Below are 19,983 nucleotides of genomic sequence, written 5' to 3'. Positions count from 1 at the left end.
TAGTGATGAGACCGGAATAATAATAACCTCCCCACTCTTGAGGTTGCATTAACACTCAGGCCTTCTAACTAGGTTTTTTATTTTTTAAAAAAATAACACTTTGGAGTGGTTTTTCTCCACCTTGCTGCTTCCCTGCCTGGGGCAGGGTGAGACATGAGATAAGAGCATTTCAGAGACTACTGCCACACCCCAGGGCTGGGATGCTGCCGATCTCTCCCTGGCAACTTTCTTGCCAGCAGCAAAAATGACCAAGAAGTTTCTCCACACCACTGCTTTTCTACATTGACTCAGTAGAGAAAAAGTACTGAAATTCAAGACACTGACTCTTTGCTTTCCTGCTTTTCCTTCTTTTCACCACAGCACTGGTAGGCAGTTGCCCATCACATTATCTATATAGCTTTAGGAATTCTAGCTAGCTAGCTAGCTAGCTATATTTATTTTACCGCCTTTCATCCATAGACCTCAAGGCAGTTCACAACATAAAAGTACAATATAAAGTATGTAATAAAAACAAGACCCAAAAAACCCAATAACCCCCCTACCTCCTCTCACAAACATATTTAAAAGGGGCATATTGTGTTAATTGGGCAAAGACCCGGTTGAAGAGGAATGCCACCTCCTTGGGGAGAGCATTCAGATTATAGTCATTTTGGCCACCTGCATATATACTTATACTGCATATATTCTCACCTTATCTTTTAAAATCAAGCCCATTCGTGACTTCTACAAAAGCAGAATTTGAGACTGAATTTAAATGAAGTGCGCTTCTGATAAGGCCCGGTTTTCACCCTTCATGGTTGCAGGGATATGTTCAGTGTGACAGGGTGGAACCAACCTCTGGACACACTTCACTACTGCCTACTTGGATGCTTATGGGACATTGGGAAGGGCAGGTTGGTGCCATGGAAGTGCACTGGTTGTTGCTCCAACCTGTGCTTTTAACACCACCCTGCCCCTGCTCCAGCCTAGCCCTATCCAGGTGCAACATTGTGGGATGTAAAACTGCAGTCAAGTACAACATTCCTACAGTGGACATGTTAGAGGATGTTTTCTACCACTCAGGAGAAGACTTCCTGTTTCCTCCTGATCTGGGACAGATTTCCACTACACGTGACTTGAAGAGGGTCTGTTGTACTAGCCTCCATGTTCTGATCAGTGTGTGTTCTCCATTTTGTATGTTGCTGTGTGTTTGGAGAAGTGACTGCTCAGTCGCAGTCACTTGGGACTAACTTCTTTATGGAATAGTTCTAGTTGTTATGTAACCTAAGCCTGCCTTCAGGGATATGTCTGTGAACCTGAATTAATATGTGAGTAAACTACTTTTATATTAACGTTAATCAGATTCTTGTGTTTATTCTTTTTAACAGGGATTAGAAGGGATTTTACCAGGAAGGAATCTTTAATAGTAGGACTCAGATGAGTCAGCAACAAGCTGATTGCTGTGTAATTTAAAAAGGGGAATATTTGGAACTCTGCTAGAATATGGAACTTGCTAGTGCACGTTAGGAAGGATATGATTAAATAATATATCCTCTCCCGCCTCCCTAATCATCCGCACAAATACTGCAGCTGGGAGAGCAGATCTGCTTCACCATAAATGCTACTGCTGGATATGTTTGAAAACCAAAATCTGCACACTGGTATAGATTGGGATAGTTCATATCATAATTTGCAAAGATCAAACTTACCAAGTATCCTTATTTCTGTTTAAGGGGAGCCCCACATACAGTTTTACCAGGAGGTCTGAAAGGGCAGACTTACATGAAGGCAAATTACAGTGTCCTGGTTTGACAGCCCTATCCCAGGATGGGCAATATGTACAAAGCAAAAGCTTCATATTCTAGATGCCCCAAATGTTTCATTCAAAACCCATAAGCCTTGATTTTCCATGTAACTACTAGTCTATGCTTTTTGCAAACCTTCAACCATCCTGTGAAGTGGGCTCTAATATGTTAACCATGACAGCATGGAAATGGAAAGCAGACAATTGAGTGGAAATTTAACTCCCCCCAAAGTGCTAGCCTGATATACATTTTCCTTTAGTCATTGTGTCTGCAATATGGAATTAAGATGCTTTTAAAAAAAAAAGTTGCTTGTGAAAAACTCCGTTCCTGAAAGTAGTCTCAGCAGAATGGCTTTGCTGGGGGATGGGGAGGCAGAACAGCTTTTGAAGGGTGTTAAGCATGCATTTCTCTCAGGGCCTCTGTACTGAATGTTATGAAATAGTACCAAAAAAATTCATGCCTACACAGCTAGATGCATTCAAAGTCCAGTTCTTCATGAAACAGGCTTTTCTGCTATCTATTCAGACATTTTCTAACATATATTGAAATTCCTTCAAATCAAAATATGCTGCCAGTCAAGAGGTATTAGTATGTTTGTAAACAGTGCACTAAAAACAAACTTCAGGTTAATAACATATGGTAAAAGTTATGCTTTCCACAAAAATATAAGCAAATAATTTACATTCCATCTGGAAGCTACTGCAAAAGAATAGTACTACAGGTGAATCCTGATTTAGGCAAATCTGAATGACACGCAATTGAGCATGGACGCCCAGTGGTGAACCCAGAAGAAATAATAATAATAATTTATTATTTATACCCAGCCCATCTGGCTGAGTTTCCCCAGCCACTCTGGGCGACTCCCAATCAAATATTAAAAACACAATACAGCATTAAACATTAAACATTAAAAACTTCCCTAAACATGTCTGCCTTCAGATGTCTTTTAAAAGTAGGATAGTTGCTTATTTCCTTGACATCTGATGGGAGGGCGTTCCACAGGGCAGGCCCAAAACGTCATAAAGAGATAATGAAAAGGGGCGTGGCAAGGGGAGGTGGAGTGGGCTTACATGTGTGGGGTCCAGAACGGAACCCCCACCGAAACGAGGATTGCCTTTATAGTACAACTAACAAAATGCTCATCTGACCCCAGGCACCCACCTAGAAAGAGGTATGCCCAGAGAGGCCTAGCTCCATTGGGAATCTGGGAAGCCAGACTGCCCAACAAAGGATGATGGGAGCGGACGTACTCTACCCTAGTCAGCATGGGTAGGCCTGTCTTTTTGCTGTTGACATATTTTGAGCAGGGGAAGCAAGTCAGGCATGAAGGCCAGGCTATATGAGAGAAAGAAGAAGAAGAAGAAGAAGAGTTTGGATTTGATATCCCGCCTTTCACTCCCTTTAAGGAGTCTCAAAGCGGCTAACATTCTCCTTTCCCTTCCTCTCCCACAACAAACACTCTGTGAGGTGAGTGGGGCTGAGAGACTTCAAGGAAGTGTGACTGGCCCAAGGTCAGCCAGCAGCTGCATGTGGAGGAGCGGAGATGCGAACCCGGTTCCCCAGATTACAAGACTACCGCTCTCAACCACTACACCACACTGGCTCTCGCCAGTGGGAGAATCCCTTCACCCAGTCTTGACTAAACTTTGCAGCCCGCTTCCTCAAAGGGAGGCAAGTCAGGTGCAAAAGAGATAAATTTGCTTTGGGCGGAATCAAAGTCTGCCTGTACACTTTGCGCACCAAAAAGAGAGAGACTGTACCACACTGTTAGTTCAGTAAAAGAAAGAAAAAGTTGCGTTCTCATAAACAAAAAGGGGAAAAAAGACTTTTTATGTACATAAAACCAATGCATCTGGATAAGTCAGAAATGTTTGCATCATATATGTATTTGATTAAGCAGATTTTCACAGTATTTTATTTTTAAAATACCTTGGCCAATTTTCCCAGACGTTAGTATATGTTCAGTTAGACTAGAAAGAGATACTGAAAGAAAGTAGCCTAAAATTTATGGCAAGAGGTTACCAAGATATGCTTGCTTCACAAAATGGATATGTAAGTCATTATTTTATTCAAAGCACCATATGATCCTCCAAACACATTGCAAATTGAGTTCTGTGTTCCTTGACTCAGCCTCACATTCCTGACCTTCTCCTTTGGGATGAAGAGTAATGTAGGCTCTCACTGCTATTCCTCATTCTTACATATGTGAAAAACTTCTAAGCAGTCTTAAATCATTGTTAGGCTCCCACATTTCTGCTGTGCAGTCTGCTTCCATGGAATCCTTGAAACATTGCTTCCCAGGATGCACCAGTTATGCTGGATACTTCAGAGGAAAGAAACAGACATTCTTCACTTGTTAAAAAATATGGGTCTCCAGTGATTTTGTGCTGTCTTCCTCTCTTATTTGAATTAAACTTGATGGTCTTTAACAGATATTTCTTCATGGGATATTTTAACCAGGACATCACCACTATTTTGAGGGAATCTGTAATTGTTGGAACTAATTACATCACACAGGGAATTACATCACACAGGACAAGTGTGATACTCTAGGAACTGAATCTATTTTAGTATTATGATTATGGCTTCATTCATGCATCACAGTAAGTCATGATTCATGTTTATAAGCCAGAAACGAATGCTGATGTGGCCTGTAAGTTATATGTATTTTCAACAGGACTTCATTGATAAGGGTGCAAGTCATTCTAGACTTTCTTTGAAATGCTAGATCTGTCCCCCTCCCCCCCACTTTTGCTCAATGATCTTGTTTGGATACTTCAAAGACATTTATGTTTGTTATGTCCCTAGCTCTTAACTAATCCAGAATCCTGTCTAAAAATTGTACATTGTATAATTAAGAGTTGCTCAGGCATTCTCCATCCCATCTTCACCATCAACAGAACTAACAACTATCATTTGGACTACAAGAACAGGGTGTGAAAAGACTCTAACTCTGCAGAAAAGATTAAAGAGGGCAAGGTCTTTGAAGCAGTGAGGCAAAAGTGAAGCAAATACAAGTAAGGCAGAGCAGAGACAAGTGGACAATGCGAGACAGGTCTGCAGAAAGGACCAGAAGAACAATAGCAGCACATCCCCATTATTTTTTCAGGTCAGAAGTCTGAATTGCAGGGTTTTTAGGGATCATATAATGGTACCTGCTCTACCTCTATTCTCTTGATGTTGTTTTCATTTTGACTGTTAGTTTAAATATTGTATTGGTATCTGAATTTTTACATACAATGCCGGGTAATCTAGTTTTAGAATATATCTCTATTTTCTAAATGGGTGGAGATGGCTTTGCTGTCCTGTGTGATGACCTTATTATTCCCTGCACTTGGTGATAGCACACTGGCTAAACTACCTAACAACTGCTGTGGGTTCTATTGCAAATATATCCAAGTTACAAATATTTACAGCATTTTTTTAGTAGTACCGTTTGTTTTGTGTGTCTCCCCCCGCCCCCTAAAAACAAACAGGTCACTATTCTACACCACTTCCATGTTCAAATCTTTGAAAAGCTCAAGAGATTTCCAGCCTGCAAGCTGGATGAGGATATTATTATCACTACCCAAACGATTTTAGCTTAATTCTAAAACAAGCACCTGAACATACCTATAACTATAAATTCACTGGCTCTAAAGCTACCATTTAACCAAGACATGAAAAGTAAAAAGGAATTCATTTGTTTTAAGTTCTCATATGCTTCAGAATCCCTGTAGAAATGCATCTGCAAAGTCATAGCACATTTTCCATTTTATATCACTTAAGAAAGAGAGATCATCAGATTTCTCACATCTGATACAAATCGGAATAGATTTCCTTGATTTTGAAATGCTTAGGTTTTCTTTTTGTACTGCTGGAGAGATAAAGTCTTAATAATGGAGCCTATGGCTGGTACAAACATGAAAAGGTCACAACCCACCCACCCACTCCAGTATCTTAGGGACAGACAATGATTAGGCGCACCTATATGCTGTGCAGAAAGCAAGTATATAGTGCATAACTATAGTCATGTTAGCTAAAGCAATTAGAGTGATAAGTCTGCTCTTCTTATGAAGGGTTAAAACTATCCATAGCTAAAGCCTCATAAATCTGACTTTCATCTACTTGTTGAATTTGGTGACTGTTTGGGGTGGCAGTATGATATATAGCAACCATCCACAATCCATGTGCAGGTGTAGACACTGCTGGTTAAGGTGTTGTGTGTGAGTAAACCCTTGTTCAAAAGCAAGGTTTATTGTAGCCTTCCTGGCATAATGATTAGCTGCAGCCTTTGCCCTCCACCAGGCATGTATGGTTTTGCTTTTTGAGAAGAGAGAGATGTGAGATGCACTGCTATATTTTTCAGATCTGTCAAAGGAGCTAATGCAGTATTTCTAGCTGCAAAGCAGCCCAGCAAGGAAGGAGGTTTGGGATACATTTTGCTGAAAGTGCATATAAAATGTTTTGTTGCAACTATTTCCATACACATACAAAAAAAGGAGAAGTTAATGTGAACAGCTCCAGATCACTGTATGTCCAGTTCTTGGAGGTATTTAACATACCTCCAAGAAAGCTCTGTTAGTTGGCATGGTTACATTACAAAATACAGCAATTACAGATTGTGCTAGACAAATAACACCCGCTCTAACAGATAATACATACCTAGGATCAAGGACTCTTCAATATCGACTGTTGGGTTGACTGGCCCTGGCCTGCACAAAAAGGGAAACTGGCACTCCAACTGCCTAACATCCCTTTTCCCTTTGCCTTCTGTTAATTCTTGTTCTGCCATCTACCCAACAAGGGAGAACAGTAGGTCCAGTTTGTCAGCAAGGATAAGGGATATTATATTTCATGTATATGGAACATACCAAACCACAAGAGGTAGTGGTCAATTACAGAAGGAATCTGACAGAGCAATGAAGGACCTAGACACTTGCCAGAATCGGTCAGAAGGCACACAGTTTCATTAATAGAGTGCAGTAATTGCACTTGAAATAATAAAAGAACCAAGTTAACTGTTTGCAAACCCTATAAAACACCATGAACCTACATTAAATAATACTTACATGGGTCAACCTCAGTTTTTTCATTCTCCATTTCCAAAACTTTCAGTCATTCAGTATTTTTTTTTGCTTTTATTATGGCAGGTTGTGGCATCAAATAGTTAAGTGATAAATGCATAGCTTTAAGCACTTTAACTGCATCTCTACGGCATGTCACTTGAAAAGCCATGGAATTAATATTTTTATTTCAAGACTCAAAAGGTATGTAGTCTTGTCATTTTCAAGGAATACTTCCTTCATTTCACTCCTGTACTGTTCATAAATAAGCACCATTCATTCCCTGAAAGGAAAGCAATGGAGAATTTTATCTCAGTTTCTCACAATAAGCTATGCATATGCCACATTTAGCTTATGTTTTAGTGACCCTAATACAGGCAAAAAAACTGTGAGGCATAAGAAAGATTTATCAGCTTTAAAAGCCAGTCTTCCATGGGTTGTATACTGTAAATTCTGCACCATTATTGAAATTCCTCAAGCCCACACAGCATCAGAATTATTATGATCCTTCTTCAAAGCTGTTCTTTGAAAATTTCCAGTGCTACATATTTCCGCCTTCTTTCCCACCCTCTGCTCACTTCTCTTCAGCACTTTATAGTTGTAAGCTAGCCAGGACTGCATGCCAAGATGGGGCTCAAAGGAGGGGTTTATAAAGGAGGAACCCTTCCAAATGGAAGCAGAAATGGCATTTCATTTTAACAGTTGCGATATTGCTTTTGTTTTAGGCTTAATTTCTCTCTATCCTTATGCACCATGTCCTTATTTGGTTACAAAGAGCTCCAAAAGGATCACTGCTTAAAATTCTGACTTTTACTACAAAAACAACATGATTTGTTTTAAGTAACTACCTTATTGCCCTAGTAGATTCATTCAGCCATGGAGTGCATAAGTCTATTTCAGTGCAACAAATCTAGTATAGTTCCTTTCCCCCATGCTATGTTTCTTTAATGGAAGTCCTTTCATTTGATGCTTGCAAATCTGTGGGCCTATTGTATCCAGCGACCTGGGACATCCAACACAAACCACTATAGTTTATTTGAAGAATATTTTATAACCAGAAAGAAACAAGATAGCATTGTTGCCTCTAGACACCTTTAAAGTGTTCAAGTGATTAAAATATATCCTAAAGTTTAAAAAATAGCAGACAAAAGGACACATCTGAATTACGCATTGATCTTGCTGGAGTTGACTTTGTTCCATCTTTTGCATAGGGGCTAGTTCAGACATTTCCTATATGCACAGCATGAATGGTACCAGGAACACAGCAATGTGGAAGAAATAATATCTAACTTGGTACATGTTAAGATGCAGACTAGAGGCAATTCAAATGAGCCCAGTGATCCGCTGACCTCACCTGAATTGCTGCCTCACAATGGGAGAACCAAGTCAGATCTGTTAAGAGGTTCCTCCTTAGGGCTGTTCCACATGGAGCAATGTACAAGTGAATGTCTCTACTGGTTTATAGGACTGATATCCAGGTGACAATACAACAGTGGCTGCAAAGACATTATTACTTCATGCCCTTACAATGATCATACCCACCGCCAGCTTATATATTTCTATATCTCCCCACCCCTGCTCCCCAAGCGTGGAATAAAATGTGGGGATGTTGAGTGGACTGTTTCACCCTCCCTGCAATGAATACTTCCCTACCACTATAAGTTCAGGAAACCTATCAGGTTGTGGGCACAAGTAGTTTTAGGTCCACGTGTGGACGAGCCTCATGTCACCTAATTTTAACTTCCATACATTACCGTGATATAACTGAGAATAAAACTAGTTAAAGAACACAGAACTCTTAATATATTGTTCGACCTTATTCTGAAAACAGGAAACGGTAATAAAGATTGCAGCATGCTATACCTTGACAGAAGAAATCAAGTTTATTTTACAGAGTGTTCTTAATTGTGTTACCTACTTAAAATGAAACCTCCGCCCAGACATATTTTTGATAGCAGTAACCTGCCCTTGGACCTAGATCACAGATATTAAAAACTAATTTCTGTTGATCTAATTTCTGCTGATTAAGAGAGAATACAGAGACAGACAGGCGCGTACACACACACACACACACACACACACACACCATTTTCTTACATGGAAACACAATAAAAATGAAGGTGTTCATATTTCCCAAACTGATATTAATGCAATGAAGACAAATCCAAGAGGCTGCAACTGGTAAAAAAAAACCACAATGCTGTTAATTAAAACCAAATTACGGTTGATAGGAGATGTAATGTGTAATTGCCAATTAACATTTCCCTTTAGGTAATTTTTAAACCTAAAGAGAGTCTTGCAACCATTCCAGCGGTACTTGCCCCTTTCTAATTTCAGCCTTGCAAACTGACAGATCCAGATACTAACTAGACCTTGCAACACTCAAGCTGACATCCAGCTTTCACTATATTTTACAGATGTTGACAAGATAGTCTTAGTCTTCCTATGCTGGCTGACTCCATGTTTGCTTTTAGTTGGTTACCAATAGCAAAAATGAGGAATACTGTTTGAATAGAAGGAAGGAAGAAAAAACACACACCACCTATCCACTTATTCACTTGCTTGGAAGAATAACCTTAAGTTTGGTGTTGACTTGTTAATTGCTGCAAGGCAAAAGCAGCCACAGGCCACAATGAAACTGCAAGGAATGTTCAGGCTAGATTCAAATAAGTTAAGGTCAAGCCAGTGACACTTGAAAAGAAAGCAATTTTCTACTCCTTCTAAAATTCCTTTTTTCTCCTTTCTCCAAATATTTGTGAAAAAGCAGAGCCTAGAGTTCGGTGCAGCATTTTCTTAACTTGTAAATTGGTTGAGGATACCAACCTTCAAGAAAACACTCTAAATACATACTATGCATGTACCACAAACAATGCATTTAATATAACTTGTAGCTTAGTTATCAGTAATAAAAACTATTGAATTTCTACATAACTTACTCCCATGCATTCATATTTTTGAAGAGAGCCTAATACATAGTTCAGCTGTGTTATGAGAACAAGGCATACGAAGGAAGTAGGAACTTCTGGCTGTAGTTTTCAACAAATCTGTTTCTAATTTTTTGCCAAATATAAGAAAATGCAGTTTCTGCAAACCATAGTTTCTTCCCAATTAAGAATCAGATGCCACTGTGGTGTGGAATTGTGGTTTGACAGTAAACTAACTTCTTTAATTAGTAGGTTGACATTTCATATTTATTTATTTCATAAAATTTACATGTGAGAGGATGGCAACACAACAACATGCCTTTCTTGCAGTGGCTCCGTTTGTGGAATGCTCTCCCCAGGGAGGCTCAGATAGCACCTTCATTATACACCTTTAGACGCCAGGTGAAAACGTTCCTCTTCAACCAGGCCTGTGGCTAATTACTATGCTATACCCTTTTAAATGGGACGCGGGTGGCGCTGTGGGTTAAACCCCAGAGCCTAGGACTAGCCGATCAGAAGGTGGGCGGTTCGAATCCCTGCAACGGGGTAAGCTCCCGTTGCTCGGTCCCTGCTCCTGCCAACCTAGCAGTTCAAAAGCATGTCAAAGTGCAAGTAGATAAATAGGTACCACTCTAGCGGGAAGGTAAACGGTGTTTCCGTGCACTGCTCTGGTTCGCCAGAAGCAGCTTAGTCATGCTGGCCACATGACCTGGAAGCTGTACGCCGGCTCCCTTGGCCAATAAAGCAAGATAAGCGCCACAACCCCAGAGTCGGTCATGACTGGACCTAATGGTCAGGGGTCCCTTTACCTTTTACCCTTTTAAATATGTTTATGGGGGGTTGTTATTTTGTTTTGTGCTTGTTCTTTTTTGTTATGTATTTTGTGCTTTGATCTTATGAACTGCCCTAAGAGCTACGGATGAAGGGTGGTATACAATTTAAGATAATAATAATAATAATAATAATAATAATAATAATAATAATAATACACTGCTTGAATGTAAAAACAAAGAAACCTCAAAGCAGTTTACGAAGAGAATAAAATCTAAAATTATTAGTAAAGACCATAAAAACTAGTATAACATCCAGAAAAAATAAAATCTCCCATTAAAATAAAAACACACATCAACATACTACATATCTGGGTAAGGTAAAGGTACCCCTGACCGTTAGGTCCAGTCGCGGATGACTCTGGGGTTGCGTGCTCATCTCGCTCTATAGGCTGAGGAAGCCGGCATTTGTCCGCAGACAGCTTCTGGGTCATGTGGCCAGCATGACTAAACCGCTTCTGCCGAACCAGAGCAGCTCACAGAAACGCCGTTTACCTTCCCGCTGGAGCGGTACCTATTTATCTACTTGCACTCTGACTTGCTTTCAAACTGCTAGGTGGGCAGGAGCTGGGACTGAACAACGGGAGCTCACCCCGTTGTGGGGATTTGTACCACCAACCTTCTGATCGGCAAGCCCTAGGCTCAGTGGTTTAGACCACAGCGCCACCCGCATCCCTGCATATCTGGGTAGGTTTATCTAAACAAAGAAAAAAAAATTTTAGCAGGCTCTGAAAAGAGTCCAGTGAAGGTGCCTGTGTGATATCAATAGGCTAGGAGTTCTAAAGTATAAGTGCTGCCAGATGAAAATATATATTTCTTACAAATGCAGAATGGGTATGATGTGGCAGCTGTAACAATGACAGTTCCACATGTTCAGACAAATAGGATATTATGATTTGCTACTTATTAGAAGTAGTAGCTTCTAATCTACTGCCATGATGCAGATAGAGTAAGGGGCATGCATACCTGAGGCTTGTACCTGTACTATTATCTTGAGTCAAGTCTTACAGAGCATACCTAACCCCTGAAAGACAGCAGTACAGCAGAGCAGAATGGTGAATCTGCCATCACCCTGAGGTCCTGTCACCTGCTCTGGCCAAAGTGAAAGATAGTAGGATTTATCCCAAGCTTTTTGCCATGCCAGTTCCAGGCTGAAGGGCTGAAGATTGGTTCAGGCACTCCACCCTTGCCCTAAAATACCTCATTTTGGAGCTTCCACAACTGGCAGCAGTAGTTTCCTGCCCATAGCAGCACAGATCAGGGGTTGAGGACTGCACCATTTATTAATACTTATCTACCCCCGTTGCTGCTCGTAAGCCATTTATTATATTTACATATTACACTGAGAGAAAATCCACTATCTGCCACCATAAAAACAGACCTTCAGATTCCTTCATTTTTCTTAGGATATATGAAGTGCAAAAAATGTACCAAAAAAAGCAGATTGCTATTATAACTTCTTTTAACATAAATAATTATTTAAATGTGACAGTTTGACAGGATGCAAAGAATTGGATTCAGCTGCTTCACAGCCAAATATATAAAACAGACTTTAGTCACTGTGTCAATGTAAATTTCATGCTACTAAGTAGATTTCACAATATATTAAACAAATACATTTATATAAACCAGGAAACAAGAACTTATTTGCTCATAAGAAACTTGCTGTGATTGTGAGAAGAGGGTTTAAATTAATAAAATGCATAGCTGAGGATATGCCATACTGAGCTTTAACTGACGCTAACCAACCAACAGGATATTGCTCTTGTGATCTTCTTGTCTTCAAAGTGGTGGCTTCTCATCTCTGTTTACTGATTCAAAGTTTAATTAGCCATCTATATGGACTCAATCTGTGCACAGCAGGGAAGACCAAACACTGTCAGAGTTGGTCTAATAGATCACACTCTATTGGAAAACACAGAGCTCATCTTACAGCTTCCAATCTTTATTGGCAGAGCTGGCATTCCTGAAGCATACCACAGATAATTAGTCTTTCTGATCCAGATAGACAATCTCTCCTCACCATTCACTCCATCTGTTTCATATGGCTTTTGTGATATAACTAGAATATTATGCACACACACACCTGCACACACTTCTTGTTCCAAGACAATGCACATGAAGGGTATGCTATAGAATTTCTACTCCGAGAATATAGCACGTGTGTGAATTACTTTGGCCCTTTCATAGGACACGTAAGATCTTCTTACGCTGAACACAATACTCACAACTAATAGGAAATTACTACCTGGCATCAAAGAGCATGCTTATTGGAGTACTGTGACAGGCAAGTGATGCTGGACACAAGAATTCATTCCAGTAGTAACCATCTTTATATATAATAAAAACACTTTGGAGGGCAATCTCAAAGCATGTAACTATAGATACTATGACCTGAGAATTGACTACATTGAATAAGCTGTATTATTTATTTCATTACTATTTCTTTATTAGATTTGCCCTTCATCTGAAGATCACAGATTGGTTCACAACTTAAAATAAAATGAAATGTAACAAAATGAGAACACAAAATACATAATGAAAGCAAGAACGAAAACAAACCAATAACCACCTTCCCACATTACAAGACCATATTTTACAAGTAGAAAAACACGCACAGATGTCTTTGGAGAGACTGTGGCTCAGTGGTAGAGGACATGCTTTGTGGGCCGCGTTGCAGTAAGCCTGAGGTCGCTGGGGTAGGGCCATAGGAAGCAATCAAACCTTTTGGAATTGAAATGGCCACAACTTTATTGATTATATAGATGAAATAAGGCTTTGGCTAGGGCACTGGGTATGTCTCCTGTAACAGCCAACCCGGTTGCTGGCTAATAACTTTTCTTGGCTTAAGGATCCCCATATGACACACATCAAATAAGGGCAACCTCTTCCAGGATGCCAGTTGGGGAGTTCCATGACCCCTTAGCCCCCATCTGGGCATACAGAAAGAATCCTTTCCTTTGAACCCCTTAGCCTGGGTACCTGGATACTTTGAACTGGAGGGGAAGGTAAGGTTCCCCCCATCCCGTGATTAGACTAAGGATGCAGCCTAATGCCCTTTTCCACCAACAAGTTGTGACAATTGCTGCATGGTAGACAAAACCCCCAAAGTGGCCTAATTGGTCTGCTGGAAAATTCCTCCCTGGGCCTGAATAAGGCAACTGTGTCACTCCACAGCAAGGTCATCCACACACTGCCTGCCTACCTTCAGGTGAGGGCAAATTTCTACAGGGTGGGAGGGTTTGTGTCCAATGCCAACTGTATTGCTGGAAGGCGGTGCAGTTGGCCTTTATGATTTGGAGATGGACCTGCGTGGAAACAGGCTTACCCAGGTCCATAGTTCCTGCCCCATAGTCTGGCTTCTGATTGGCCAGTTTAAATTCAAAGAGGTGGGGAAGTCCCATCTCTCCCTGTGGCCGGCTGGGGTTGATGAGGATGGTGGAGGGTTTTGTCCCCCTGCCCCCAGCCACACTGGACTGCAACTGCTGCTACCATGGAGAATGGTAAGAGGTCTTTGCATGAAGAAAGTCCAGCTTTGATTCCCAGTAGGGCTGGGAAAGATCCTGCCTGAAACTCTGCTGAGTCACTGATAATCAGTTCAGACAATACTTTGCTTTTCACTAACTAGAAGGCAGCTTCATTTGTTGAAGCTGGCATACAGAAGCAGTACTTGAACTCTGGCTCTCACACTAGACCGCACTTATCTGTTCATCTAAGGCAGGGAGATTCTCTTAGGAGAATTAGAAGTTGAAGGATTGGAACTAATTATTGGCTATAAAACAGAAGCGACTTGGCAGATGGGTAGAGCCCCTATGCTAGCTTCGCAGCAAGTAGGCTGCTGTTGCTTACCAGGAGGGAAAGAGGTAAGATTGGCACAGTTCAAATGCAGATATGAGTGCCAGATTGGCACAGAAAGAAGAGCCATCTCACTGGTCCTTATCTCCTCCCCAGTAAGCAACAATGACCCACCTGTTGGGAAGCTAGTTTAGTGGCTCCACCCCACCCAGTGAGCTGCTGCTTCTATAAACCATGCATTGTAGCAATGGGGAGAGTGTTTCTGGACAAAAAAATTACAAAGTGTAAAGTAATTTAAAAACACAATCCTTTGTTTCTAAATGTAACTGGCCCACTTAACAGTTTTTACATAGTTTGTGTTCACAGTGAAATCGTTAAATCATAGTCTTTAAGGAGTATAAAATAAAATAATGGCAATATAAGCTTATCTCTATTCTGAATTAACAGCAAGCATTGTAATTTGCTGCCTTCCTATATACACTAATGTGTTAATTGTGTGTATTTGGATAAAACCTTCAATTTGCTTTGTTTGGATTAAAAGGTCAAATCAGTTTCCACAGTGACTCAAACACCAAAGTCGGTCTTGCTTAACATTCCAGTTAATAGTGTTTACACTTATGATAAAATCTTTCAACAACATACAACAGCTTTTGTGGTTAACGAAAACAAGACTTGTATTAAACAAGTGGAAACTAGTCATAGGCTTGTAACACTGCAAGAAGCTAATCTTTGCGCCCAAACAGGATTCTCAACACTTAAATCAATTTAACAGATCATCCTAACGTCTGGATTACGGTTTTCTACAACCAAAGACGAGGAGACATGAATTTGCCCTTTGGCAGGAGAATCCCTTTGACAAGCAGTAATTTTAGAAAGTTAATTTGTCTGTACTACTGTCAGACACAGTTCCATGCTGGTAGCTGAGTGAGGTGTGGCACAGATGAAGCAAAGTGAATGCAGTTGGTAGCCAGCACAAGGAATCACAAGATCAGGCTCCTAGTTTATTTGTTAAAAAATTATACTGCTTAATATAATAAAAATCTCCAAATCAGCAGCGATATTGTATACAATCTCCTGTTATCTGCTCAATTCCTTGCACTGTTAATGAAGTCCATTTATGTCTTAACATCTTGCCTGACAGTCTTTATGTGTTTCAAGATCTTCTCCTGTAAGACTGCTTGCTGCTGTTCAGATGTCAAGGTTGCTGTTCACCTGTCAAAAATTCCTCTGTTACAATCTGGTTTACTAAAGATGCCTCTGTTCTGGGCCTAGTTGCTGTCTAGGTTAAGACATGTCCTGCTTGCAGAACCAAATAATACTTCATTGATTTGGATTTGCCCAGTGTTTTTTTTCAGGGGGTACTCAAGGGTACACAGTAACAGCACCTCTTTTTGTTGTTGTTAAAAAGTGGGGGGAAAGCACTGTACTTGCATGAAATCACCTTTCTGATTCTGATGCTCACTCTGTGCATCTTGGTTCAAACTCCTTGGTAGGGATGGGACCTTATCTAATTTGCACTTCCTAAAACAATACATGAATTAAAGCAAAGCTATCCTTTGAAATTTGCACTTCTTGTTATTTTCCCATTGAGTTCTCAACCACAATATGTGTACCAAACCATATTTGTTAGCAGAAAATGTTACTAAAAATGCAAATGTTAATGAAAATAACATACAATTATTTTATTAGGAGAAATTGCTTGCAAACATGTGTATATTAGGCAAAATTACATATAAAAATTGTATATTAGGATAAATTTGCATAAAAATGCAGGTAAACATTTTTTTAAAAATCACAAATTGATGCAGAAATGTGGTGAACTGAAATTAAATTTAAGAAACACAGAGAAACTGAAACTGACAGAGTCATCTATCTTTAGTTCTCAGTATGTCTGATTTGGCTGGAATAAACTGTTGAAAGAACAGAACTCAGATCTCAAGAATTCATCTTGTCTGGTCCTGTAACTATATTTCTCTACCTACCCTTCCTCCTCCTCCTCCTCCTCCTCCTCCTCCTCCTCCTCCTCCTCGTGTTGTTGTCGGTTGTGCAGTTTATTTGAGGCTATATATTTCTTGGTAGCAAGGATCAGTCTAACTTTTCCAATGTATCTCTGTTAAGATGTCATGTTCACTGATGGTGTAGTATAAAATGGTAACACTAATAGTGACCAAAATAATGGAGGAGAGTTGGAGCCTACATAACTGCATGATAGCACTAGAGATTGGCTTTATTATATATAGGTCAGTAAGGATGTGACTCATGTAAAGTACACCTGGTCTGCATCATCTACACTGAAAACATCTGGGGAATCTGTCTAGGTTGACTATACTGCTTTGAATAGGAGCAGATTGCTTTAGTTATCCAATTACAGAAAGGGAGGGATGTTAACAACCAAATGAATCAAACATCAGAACTGGTGCTATGGGTGGAGCTTGTTGTGTCCCTATTTCCTTTCCTCTACCATTCCAATTCACTCCCCTTCAAGGATAAATTTTCAACACACCAAGCCAGATGACACCACTGGCTAATGTCCTAAATAATAACAAGCTGGGTGTGGGAATCATAATACAGCTCATACAGCAAATGTTCTGTACAATCGTTAAAAAACAACAATGAATTGTACATATTACATTGTGGCCTATTGCTGACAAATAAGAAAATAAGAAAACAAATAAGAAAAACAAATAAGAAAACAAGTGCTTGTTTCGGCAGCTCATATACTGAAATTGGAACGATACTTATTTGGCCCCTGCACAAATAAGAAAATAATTCAGTTGCTGGGCTTGCCTGATTTACACTATAAAGTGGCTGGTTTGCACTACAAAGCCCTGCTACATACATGCATACAATGCATACATACATACCATTATCTGTCAGTAGCTTTGTTTAATTATCGCATTCCAAACCCCCAAACCAAGGTTTACAGGGTCAAAAACTGTGATGAAAGCTTGCATACAACCTGTTCCCCCTTTCCCCTCTAATCTTGTGTGCTGATTGATTCCTCCCACTCCTAGTTTAACCATAAGACCATAGAGTTGGTAGGGATCTCATAGGCCATCTAGTCTTGAATATGGTTAAAAGGTGTCCTCATCAGGCTAAACGTACACAGGGCTACTTTTTCTCAGAGGACTTGGTTGCAAGTCCCAACATTATCCTTGCCACCCACATTCCAGTTTGTTCATCTGAAACATCATAATTTAGAACTGGACACAGTAATCCAAGTGACATCTCAATTGGGCAAAATGTGGACAGGGCTAGCTAGGACTGCCTCCAAATCATAACTTCAACTCATGGCTTTAACTAATATTTTGAAGGCAACTATAGGTTGAAGTCATCAGGGAGCGGTGGATAAATTGCATGCAAGTGAGGAGGACAGAATGCTCAAATCCATAGAATGGTTCCAATCCTCCAAACTATGGCTTGAAGCATCAGATTCATTATGTCCAAACCAGGCCTGTGGCTATACACCACTTGCCATAATGAAGCTCTATGGAAAAATACCTTCTTTCTCGACATAGCCTATTAATTCAATCTGACTCTCTTTTAAACATCTGCTGATATGTTATGTACTTTCCTAGCTTTGTTTATATAAAATACATTCTGTATATTGGATGGCAAGAGAGCAAGAAAGAAAACTGATACATTATGCTTCCAGGGAATAGTTCATCAAATCTGTAGGCTTTACAAAGATGCATGATCTACTGCCAATGTGCCATATGCAGCCTTCAAGGCATATCTGTGTCGCCAAAGAAACCTTGTTAGATTCACATTTTGATTTAAAAGGAAGGAAGAATACTACTAAGGTGGGGGCTTATTTATTTCATTCTCGATTTTGTGCAGTAAGGAAAATTATGACAATTGCATCAGCTGGCAAGAGAACATCAAATCATATTTTCTTCACTATATTCAGACTTGATTCACAAGTGACAGCAATCTTCCTAGTGGTCAACCAACCACCACACAAGCAGAGTTTATTCCATTGCTTTCATGTAAGAAAAACGAATTGATTTCCAAACCCATTTAATTATTTTATATTTTCAGTATTTGGTACTAGTTGCAAACCATGGGTCACATTGTCCTCAGATGGCTGAAGAAAACCAATAGGTCCTGTTTGCTGCATTCATATAGTTTACCTAATTGTTATGCAAATAGTATGCAAATTAGGAAAGTCATCTTGTTTGTGACACCTTTCCTTTGTGCTCCACAACTTCAAACTAATTGCCTGTAAAAAATGTTCTAGCATAGTTTGCACCTGGTCACCACCTAGCAGGCTTAAGGATTAGTAAACCAAATGATGGTATATATGAACATAATAAAGAAATGGCTTTTTTTCAGCAAGAGAAATCTGTGACTGTTTCACAGACACTATGGAAATAGATAAATTTTATTTTGTGTCAACCCTACTTATCTAATCCAGCTGTCATAAATTCCTTTGGCACCTCTAATGTTTTTACAGTGAGCTAAAGCACACAGTTTTAAGTTCTAAGTAAATGATTTAATAGTTTGCAACCCTCTCCTCCCCCTACCAAATTCTTTCTTCATTCCACAGCAGCTTGAAGAGAAGCTGGACAGCCAGATAGACTTTTTGGATTTGTTCCTGATCTGGATTAGTACTTAACTCTCATGTATGATAAATGGCCACACTTCGCCTCCATGCATATTTCAGACAGATAATCTGGATAATATACATCAGCTACCATTAAATTATGACTTTGGTGACAAGCCCAAAGCATGAAGACTCACTAACATTTTTGAAAGTCATTGGCCATGCTGCATTAACACTGCTTTTGAGAGCTAACAATGAGCAAGGGCCATGGGGTGTGTGGAAGAGCAGAAGGAGTGAATAAAATCCCTCTTTTTACCACCATCACCTGGAAGGAAATGTGGCGGTAGGATTACTCCTGGCAACCAGTTACCTTTTGCAAACTAGTAAAGACAAAAATTATATAATGCAAACATAATCTCTCTCTTATGCACACACGTACAATCCTCTGTAACTAACTTTTATGCAACACTATTTGGGAATATATCCATTTCTAAAACATAGGACAGTTCTAAATTCAGCTTAGAACAAAACATGTTGATTGTTATTAGGAAAACAGTATGGGGAGAAGGTAGCAGGGGGGTGTTTACATAATTTTTGCCCCCAGATGTACTCCAAAACTAAGGAAAACCGGCAGGGGCAAAACCACTCTAGGGACAGGAAGAATAATATATGTAGGAGAACTTTGAAGGGATTATTACCTTTTCCACCCACTTATCTGCTGCAGCAGCTATGCTTCTGGGTTTCCACCATCTTGGCAAACTGGGGCTGAATTTATCAAGGTAACATCAAGTTCCATCCTTAGAGCTGGCAGGTTTTATTTTAAACATGTAGCCTGAAACTCACAAGCCTTTTTATTGTATAGTCTTAGAAACAAAAGTGTCTCATTTCTGAAAAGTCTAGACCTAACTAAGTCTTTCCCCCTCCCAATGATCTATATTGCAACCAAGAAACCTCATGAATTAACCTGATATATGTGTGTTCTGGACATCAAATTGACTTAAATAATAATCACTCTTTTTATATTTGGTATACAAGTTATCAGTTAAAAATGTTATCTAG

At 39.8% G+C, this 19,983-nt stretch overlaps 1 protein-coding gene and 1 long non-coding RNA gene across 3 annotated transcripts in view; one reads left to right on the top strand and one right to left on the bottom strand.

Annotated features, from left to right (window-relative positions):
- SLIT3 (slit guidance ligand 3) overlaps positions 1 to 19,983 on the bottom strand; it is a 390,824-nt gene that overhangs the window by 291,493 nt on the left and 79,348 nt on the right. The gene's annotated exons all lie outside the window — the stretch shown is intronic.
- LOC310673114 lies at positions 793 to 16,358 on the top strand. The gene is made up of 3 exons (XR_014508866.1): positions 793 to 1,307; positions 6,917 to 7,033; positions 15,151 to 16,358. It is a non-coding gene; the product is annotated as an uncharacterized lncRNA (long non-coding RNA).

This window comes from Podarcis tiliguerta (genome assembly GCF_965153285.1).
Source record: "Podarcis tiliguerta genome assembly, chromosome: 2".
Lineage (NCBI taxonomy): Eukaryota > Metazoa > Chordata > Lepidosauria > Squamata > Lacertidae > Podarcis > Podarcis tiliguerta.
The sequence above is the reverse complement of the archived record's forward strand: the minus strand, read 5'-3'. Positions and strand labels throughout refer to the sequence as shown.